Genomic DNA, 8,045 nt, shown 5'->3' with positions numbered 1-8,045 from the left:
TACACGTGTTCCCCTCCTGAACCCCCCGCCCTCCTCCCTCCCCATCCCATCCCATCCCTCTGGTACATCTCAGTGCACCAGCTCCAAGCATCCAGTATCATGTATAGAATCTGGACTGGTGATTCATTTCATATATGATATGATACATGTTTCAATGCCATTCTCCCAAATCATCCCACCCTCACCCTCATAAATACATATTAAAGAAAGTCTTTAAGGATGACAAAGTGTAGATCTCAATAAGTCTTATACTAGTACAAAACATCATTTATTCCCCCATTTTTTGATTGGTTGCCATGTTCCAGAAAACAGAACACAAAAATATGGCTGAAGGAATATTGTAACTGGAGAAAATAAAACCATGAGACCAAATTATGGAGTCACAAGTAATGCATTGACTCTTCATGGCTGTTGGTGCATTATCTGTAAATATAGAACTAATATCCTGCCTATGTCACAAAGATCAATACATTATAACAATAATAGCTAATACTTTATTAAAGAACATGGAGGCATTCTGTACTCCATACGCACAAAGCATATCATCACAGCAGCAAAATCCCAATAAGTTCTTACTGTGACTAAAGAGTACAGAGGATATAAAAGGCCTTGGGAATAAACCTATGCCAAACATGAAGGTAATATTAGAGAGTGCTATGGTTACATACTTCCTCAATATCTCACTTTTTCAGGTTTACTGACATATAATTAACATATTTTATTAGCCCAAGGTATACAGCATAATGATTCAATATTTGTGTATATTGCCAAATGATTGCCCCATTTAGCTTATCATCACCTAACAGAGTTCTGAATTTTATTTCTCATCATGAGAATGATTAAAATTTCCTTTCTCAGCAACTTACGAATATAAAATACAGCATTGTTAGCTATAGAAACTATGCTATATTTTACAGCCCCGGAACATATTTATCTTATAATTGAAAGCGTTAAACTTTGACCTTAATACATTTTTTAACAGTCTATGTTTAAAGAGTCAAGGTCAAGATTACAGACGAGAGATCTCAACACACTGTAAGAAAAACGAAAGTACTGCTAAGTCACTGCTATGATTACATTTACTCAGGACTTAACAAAGAACTTCTGATATCCTAGTCATAAAATTTTTTATATGAATAAGAATATTTTTAAGTCTTAGGATTCCATAATCTACTCTTTTGAGTTTAAAGTTCTAAAATCCATCCCTACTGAATCAGAAATGAGAAAAACAAAGTGAGAAAATTATAACCCAAGACATTGTATGACTTGTCAATGACCCAAAATCTCAACATAAAATAAAGATCCAGTACTCTTGCCTGGAAAATCTCATGGACGGAGGAGCCTGGTAGGCTGCAGTCCATGGGGTCGCTAGGAGTCAGACACGACTGAGCGACTTCACTTTCGCTTTTCACTTTCATGCATTGGAGAAGGAAATGGCAACCCACTCTAGTGTTCTTGCCTGGAGAATCCCAGGGACGGGGGAGCCTGGTAGGCTGCCGCCTATGGGGTAGCACAGAGTCGGACACGATTGAAGCGACTTAGCAGCAGCAGCAGCAGCATACCCAGCCCACGTGGTTATGTCTTGCATACTGATTACTCTCGATCTGTAGTATAAATGGTGTTCCAGTTAATTTACCCATAAGAAACTTCTTCCTTTCATATGTCCTTCTGAATGATTCTTTTACTTCCCTGTTTCTCAGGCTATAGATAAGTGGGTTCAACATGGGGATCAGGGCTGTGCAGAACACAAAAACCACTTTATTAATATCCAAGGAGAAACTGGAGCTTGGACGTACATAGATGAAGAAGAGTACCCCATAAAGGATGAAGACAGCAGTCAGGTGTGAAGAGCAGGTGGAGAAGGCCTTCCACCTCCTGTCAGCAGACAGATCCTCAGGACAGTGACAACAACTAAATGTAGGAGGCCAAGGTGATCCAGCCACTAAGTACTCCTGGAGCTCCAGCCAGGAGAAAAGTAAAACTTCATGGACCCGTGTGTCTGCACATGCCAGGGAGAGAACCAGAAGAAGGTCACAGAAGAAGGGACTGATGATTTTTGGACCACAGTAAGGCAGGCAAAAGGTGAAAGTTGTGTGGATCATGGTGCTTATAAGGCCCTCGATATAAGGAGCTTCCACCAGCTGCCGACAGACTCACTGAGATATAATGAGTGTGTAAAATAGGGGCTTACAGATGGCCATAGGCCAGTCATATGCCACGGAAGCCAGGAGGAAACACTCAGTCACTACACACTGACCAAAAAAAACAGATCTGGGCAGCACAATCAAAGAAAGAGATGACTTTTTTCTCCACAAAGATGTCAGTTAACATCTTGGGACCAATGACAGAAGAGGAATAGACATCCACAAAGGACAAGGGGCTGAGAAAAAAGTTCACGGGGCTGTGCAGTCGAGAATCCATCCAAATGAGAGTGATCATCCCGAAGTTTCCCAGAAAAGTGGCCACATAGACCAAGAGAAATATCACAAAAAGAACAACCTGGAGCTGGAGGCGATTTGTCGAGCCCACGGAAACAAACTCAGTCACCAGAGTTTCATTTTCCATAATCCATTTCTCTGATCTAATCTGTAATGAGAATGAGAGAGATCTTTCTTTGGAGTCCATTCATAATTGGGTTTCCTCATTTTAAAAATGAATGAATCTTTTATCTTTTTTACATTTACAGGGTAGATCGACAGACAACACTCCTGACTTCTGCCTCTGAGTGGTCATCATCCGCTTATTGTTTGCATGATATTAAGTCACTAAACCTCAGTTTCTTCTTGATTAAAACAGATTTTTAGGTGTAGAAGTAGCTTTTGGAGATTCTCTAAAGCAATTCCTCTAACTGTGCCAGATAACATTTCTAAAAATCCCTGCCTTTGAACCAAGGATATTTTAAGACATGTTTCACAGATAAGGTATCATGTGCATTTAATGAATTCAGGCTGATAGTTCTCACTCTCACCCTAGATAAAGGCTGTAAGAAATATAAGTTGCTTGCTAACTGCTTCAGATTCTGGGGAAAAAAAAGTCAGTGTGTTGTCTAAAAGATAACTTCTGAAGTCTAAGAAGGAATGCAAGCTCAGACAAATGAAGCTGGCTTTCGAACAGAGTTCAAAGTCCTTAGCAGTATCTACCCTGTGATGCCTTCTCCAAAAACCCTATATCCCTCATATTATTAACGCACACGCTGATTACTTTATCAACCTCCATTCTTTTTTCAGCCCATTAGAGAGACGAGTTCTTAAACACTCAATAGGTGCTGTAATCAATTGTGACATCAGAATCTGGGAGAGAAGAATGATATCTTCAGCAAGAAAATGACACACCTGGGCATTTATCCCCCTAAAAACCTATGTTGACAGAAAAACCTGGACGACTCTATTCATAGAAGCAGTATTCATGATGATCAAACACTTGAAATAACAAAAATAATTGAGCAAACTGTGGTATATCCACACCACAGAATACTATTCAGTAATAAAGAGGAGCAAAGTATGGCACAGGCAACAACCTGGCTGAGTGTCAAGAGCGGAGCTGATAAAAAGGAAAACAATCTGAAAAGGTCACGCACTCTATGAGCCCATTTATACAACACACTCAGATGGCAGAACTTTAGAGATGGAGAAGAGGTTGCCTGGGATTAAGAATGTTGGGAGGGAGGATGGTGGCGTTACTATAAAAGGATAACACACAGGAGATCTTTGTGGGGATGGAATAGTTTTGTATCCTGATTGTGCTGGTGATTAAACAAATCTACATGAGTGCCAAAACAATACGAAACTATACGCATAACATAGCGATGTCAATTTCCTGGGTTTTTGTATTGCACTCTAGTAGTAAGCTGGGGTAAAACTGACAGAAAGGTATATGAGACCTCTCTGTACTATCTTTGAAGCTTCCTGTGAATATTTATTTCAAAATAAAAAGGTTTTAGAAAAAAATGAATAGAAAGTTAGAGGAAAGGGAAGTGAGTATAGCACTATAGAAAAAGAAAAACTTAAGAAGGGAGATACACATTTTGGACATGGAAATAATCATGGTGTTCCAGCCACACAATCACCCAGAAATATTGAGTGTGTGCAGGAGATGTGTTGACAGAAAATGAATGCCAGTGTTCCCTGGTAAGTCGCCTTGAAAAGGATTTTACTTAACAGGAAATTAACAAAATAAAGGCAACAGACCTCCTGTGGTCTCAGAGGCAATGGAGCTCAGAAAAGACAAGAGCTGGAGGGGTGGAATTTCACATTAGTCAAAAATATCATACCTAAGTAGTGAAATGTTTCTTTGTAAACACAGAAATCATTTCAGGTCATTTATACTTATGTTCACTTTCACTCAAAAATGGAAACAAAGCATTTTAAGTGTCAAAATAAAGGTGATTAAAAAAAAATCTGTGAAGATGTAACTAGAATATGCTCATCTGTGTTATCCCAGTATATGTAATGTGAAGAAATTAAGACCCAGAGAAGCCAACAGAGGTCTCATCATTTTAACATTCTATGAGCCCATACGTCTTAAAGCACATTCAGCATCTCTATGCCAAATACAAAATTCAAACAAAATGTACATTCAAGTTAGGTTATTTAAACCAAAAGACAAAGATGAAACATTCTATTTCTACCAAATTATCCCTCATAATAAGCTTAAAGATAATGCTTTCCTAAGCTTCTAAACTCACCTTCCACGTCTGGCTTCCTGATGGCAATTTGGGAAATTTCCTAAAAAGGAAAAGAAAAAATGCCCTACTGTGACAACCTAGAGGGGTGGGATGAGGTGGGAGGTGGAGGAAGGTTCAAAAGGGAGGGGACATATGTATACCTATGGCTCATGTTGATGTATGACAGTAACCAACAGAACATTGTAAAGCAATTATCTTTCAACTAAAAATGAATAAATTAAAAACAGACATGACCAAAACTAATTAGTTATGTCAAAATTAATTATGAAATTAACATCCTCTCATATGAATTACTCTACAAATGTAGACATGCCATTTTTCTCTCGGCTTCTTCATGTTGACTAGGAGGATAGATAATATTCTGATACCATCTCAAAACTTGGATCTTCTTAATAGTACTTTAGTGAATTCATTGACTCAACTCTGCACAACCCTCACCAGAAGATTTTCTAAAGAGCTGTTGTGTAAATTACCAATAACTCCTACAAGGAAATGGAAGCTCAGGAGATCAGGCTTATAGAGAAGAAATTAAAGTTATTTTATGAGAAAATAATTTTGGGACTTTGAATCAAATGTACTTGCACCAATTAAAACTACACCTCCATTTGTAACCATCTGCCTCTGAAATTCCAACTCTGAACCTTCAACTACAACATAATTATCACCAGTCCTTGACACTGTGCAGTCTGAGAATGTAAGATAAAGTCCTGCTTCAGAGAGGTTACAATCAGAAAGGGAGTCTGAGTCCACAGCAGCACTAAGGACCCCAAAACTGCTTCACAAGCTAAACTACACAGGTTGGGATCATTGTAACAGAAGTTTTGGAGATAGTCTCTTGGACATAAGCAATCTCAAAAGGTGATTAAGATATTCAGTTCAGCTTAGTTCAGGCATTCAGTCATCTCTGAATCTTTGTGACCCCATGAATCACAGCATGCCAACTCCCAGAGTTCACTCAAACTCTGGTCCATCAAGTCAGTGATGCCATCCAGCCATCTCATACTCTGTCGTCCCCTTCTCCTCCTGCCCCCAATCCCTCTCAGCATCAGGGTCTTTTCCAATGAGTCAATTCTTCACATCAGGTGGCCAAACTATTGGAGTTTCAGCTTAATTTTTTAATACAAATTTATTTATTTTAATTGGAGGTTAATTACTTCACAATACTGTATTGATTCTGCCATACAACAACACTGAAACATGTATAATATCATCTATGGAGTTTCGGCTTTAGCATCAGTCCTTCCAATGAACACTCAGGACTGATATCCTTTAGGATGGACCGGTTGGATCTTCTTGCAGTCCCAAGGGACGCTCAGGAGCCTTCTCCAACACCACAGTTCAAAAGCATCAATTCTTCGGAGCTCAGCTTTCTTCACAGTCCAACTCTCACATCCATACATGACCACTGGAAAAACCATAGCCTTGACTAGACAGACCTTTGTTGGCAAAGTAATGTCTCCGCTTTTTAATATGCTATCTAGGTTAGTCATAACTTTCCTTCCAAGGAGTAAGCGTCTTTTAATTTCATGGCTGCAGTCACCATCTGCAGTGATTTTGGAGCCCCCCCAAAACAAGGTCTGACACTGTTTCCACTGTTTCCCCATCTCTTTCCCATGAAGTGATGGGACCGGATGCCATGATCTTTGTTTTCTGAATGCTGAGCTTTAAGCCAACTTTTTCACTCTCCTCTTTCACTTTCATCAAGAGGCTTTTTAGTTGCTCTTCACTTTCAGCCATAAGGGTGGTGTCATCTGCATATCTGAGGTTATTGATATTTCTTCTGGCAATCTTGATTCCAGCTTGTGCTTCTTCCAGCCCAGTGTTCCTCATGATGTACTCTGCATATAAGTTTAAAATGCAGGGTGACAATATGCAGCCTTGACGTACTCCTTTTCCTATTTGGAACCAGTCTGTTGCTCCATGTCCAGTTCTAACTGTTGCTTTCTGACCTGCATATAGGTTTCTCACCATCACGATTATTTGTTGTGGCGGCTAAGAGGAGCTACTCCACGTCCGAGGACGGGGGTGGTGGACGAGAGGAACCACCCCACGTCCAAGGAGCAGTGGCTGCATGGGTGCAGGAGGGCCGAGAGGAGCTACTCCACGTTCAAAGTCAGGGGGTGACTCGCCCAAGGTAAGGACCAGCAGCTGTGCTTTGCTGATGCAGCCATGAAGAGATACCCCACTTCCAAGGTAAGAGAAACCCAAGTAAGATGGTAGGTATTGCGAGTGGGCATCAGAAGGCAGACACATTGAGACCATAATCACAGACAACTAGCCAATCTGATCACACAGACCACAGCCTTGTCTAACTCAATGAAACTAAGCCATGCCCGAGGGGCAACCCAAGACGGGCGGGTCATGGTGGAGAGGTCTGACAGAATGTGGTCCACTGGAGAAAGGAATGGCAAACCACTTCAGTTCTGCCTTGAGAACCCCATGAACAGTATGATTAAGGTATAGGTAAGTAAAAGTAAGGTGGACTGATGGTATCTAAGCAGCAGAGGAGTGCTAAAATTTGGACAACATCTTTGAAAGACAAAATCAGTACACACTGTATATATGAAAATTTCAAAAATAAAAATAGGATTGGACTCAAACTTCAAAGCATTTTAACATTTAGAGTAAAAATTCTTACTCTAAGCAATGAAGGATCTTTCGAGGTATTACAGAAAACAGATAACATCTATTCACATAGGTGTTGCCCAGGACATTCATCCTGTCATTAGAGATGCATACTAGGCATCCTTCAAGAGGATGCACTGGTCACAGCAAACACCCTCTTCCAACAACAAAAGAGGAGACCCTACACACGGACGTCACCAGATGCTTACCAAAATCAGACTGATTATATTCTTTGCAGCCAAAGATGGAGACGTTCTATACAGTCAGCAAAAAACAAGACCGGAAGCTGACTCTGGCTCAGATCAACTCATTATTGTCAAATCCAGACTTAAATCGAAGAAAGTAGAGAAAACCACTAGACCATTCAGGTATGACCTAAATCAAATCCCTTATGAGTATACAGTGGAAGTGAGAAATAGATTTAAAGGATTATATCCGATAGACAGAGTGCCTGAAGAACTGTGGATGGAAGTTCATGACTTTGTATAGGAGGCAGGATCAAGAACATCCTCAAGTAAAAGAAATGCAAAGAGGCAAGATGGTTGTCTGAGGAGGCCTTACAAATAGCTATGAAAGAGAAAGTGAAAGTGAAGTTGCTCAGTCATGTCCAACTCTTTGTGACCCCATGGTCTGTAGCCTACCAGGCTCCTCTGTCCATGGGATTTTCCAGGCAATAGTACTGGAGTGGATTGCCGTTTCCTTCTCCAGGGGATCTTCCGAATCCAGGATTGAACCT

At 40.3% G+C, this 8,045-nt stretch overlaps 1 pseudogene; it reads right to left on the bottom strand.

The window, feature by feature from the left end:
• Positions 1-1,538: 1,538 nt before the first annotated feature.
• On the bottom strand, positions 1,539-2,565 carry LOC108635331 (annotated as a pseudogene).
• Between the last annotated feature and the right edge of the window lie 5,480 nt (positions 2,566-8,045).

This window comes from Capra hircus, unplaced genomic scaffold (assembly GCF_001704415.2).
Source record: "Capra hircus breed San Clemente unplaced genomic scaffold, ASM170441v1, whole genome shotgun sequence".
Taxonomy (NCBI): domain Eukaryota; kingdom Metazoa; phylum Chordata; class Mammalia; order Artiodactyla; family Bovidae; genus Capra; species Capra hircus.
This window is presented reverse-complemented; position numbering and strand designations above follow the sequence as displayed.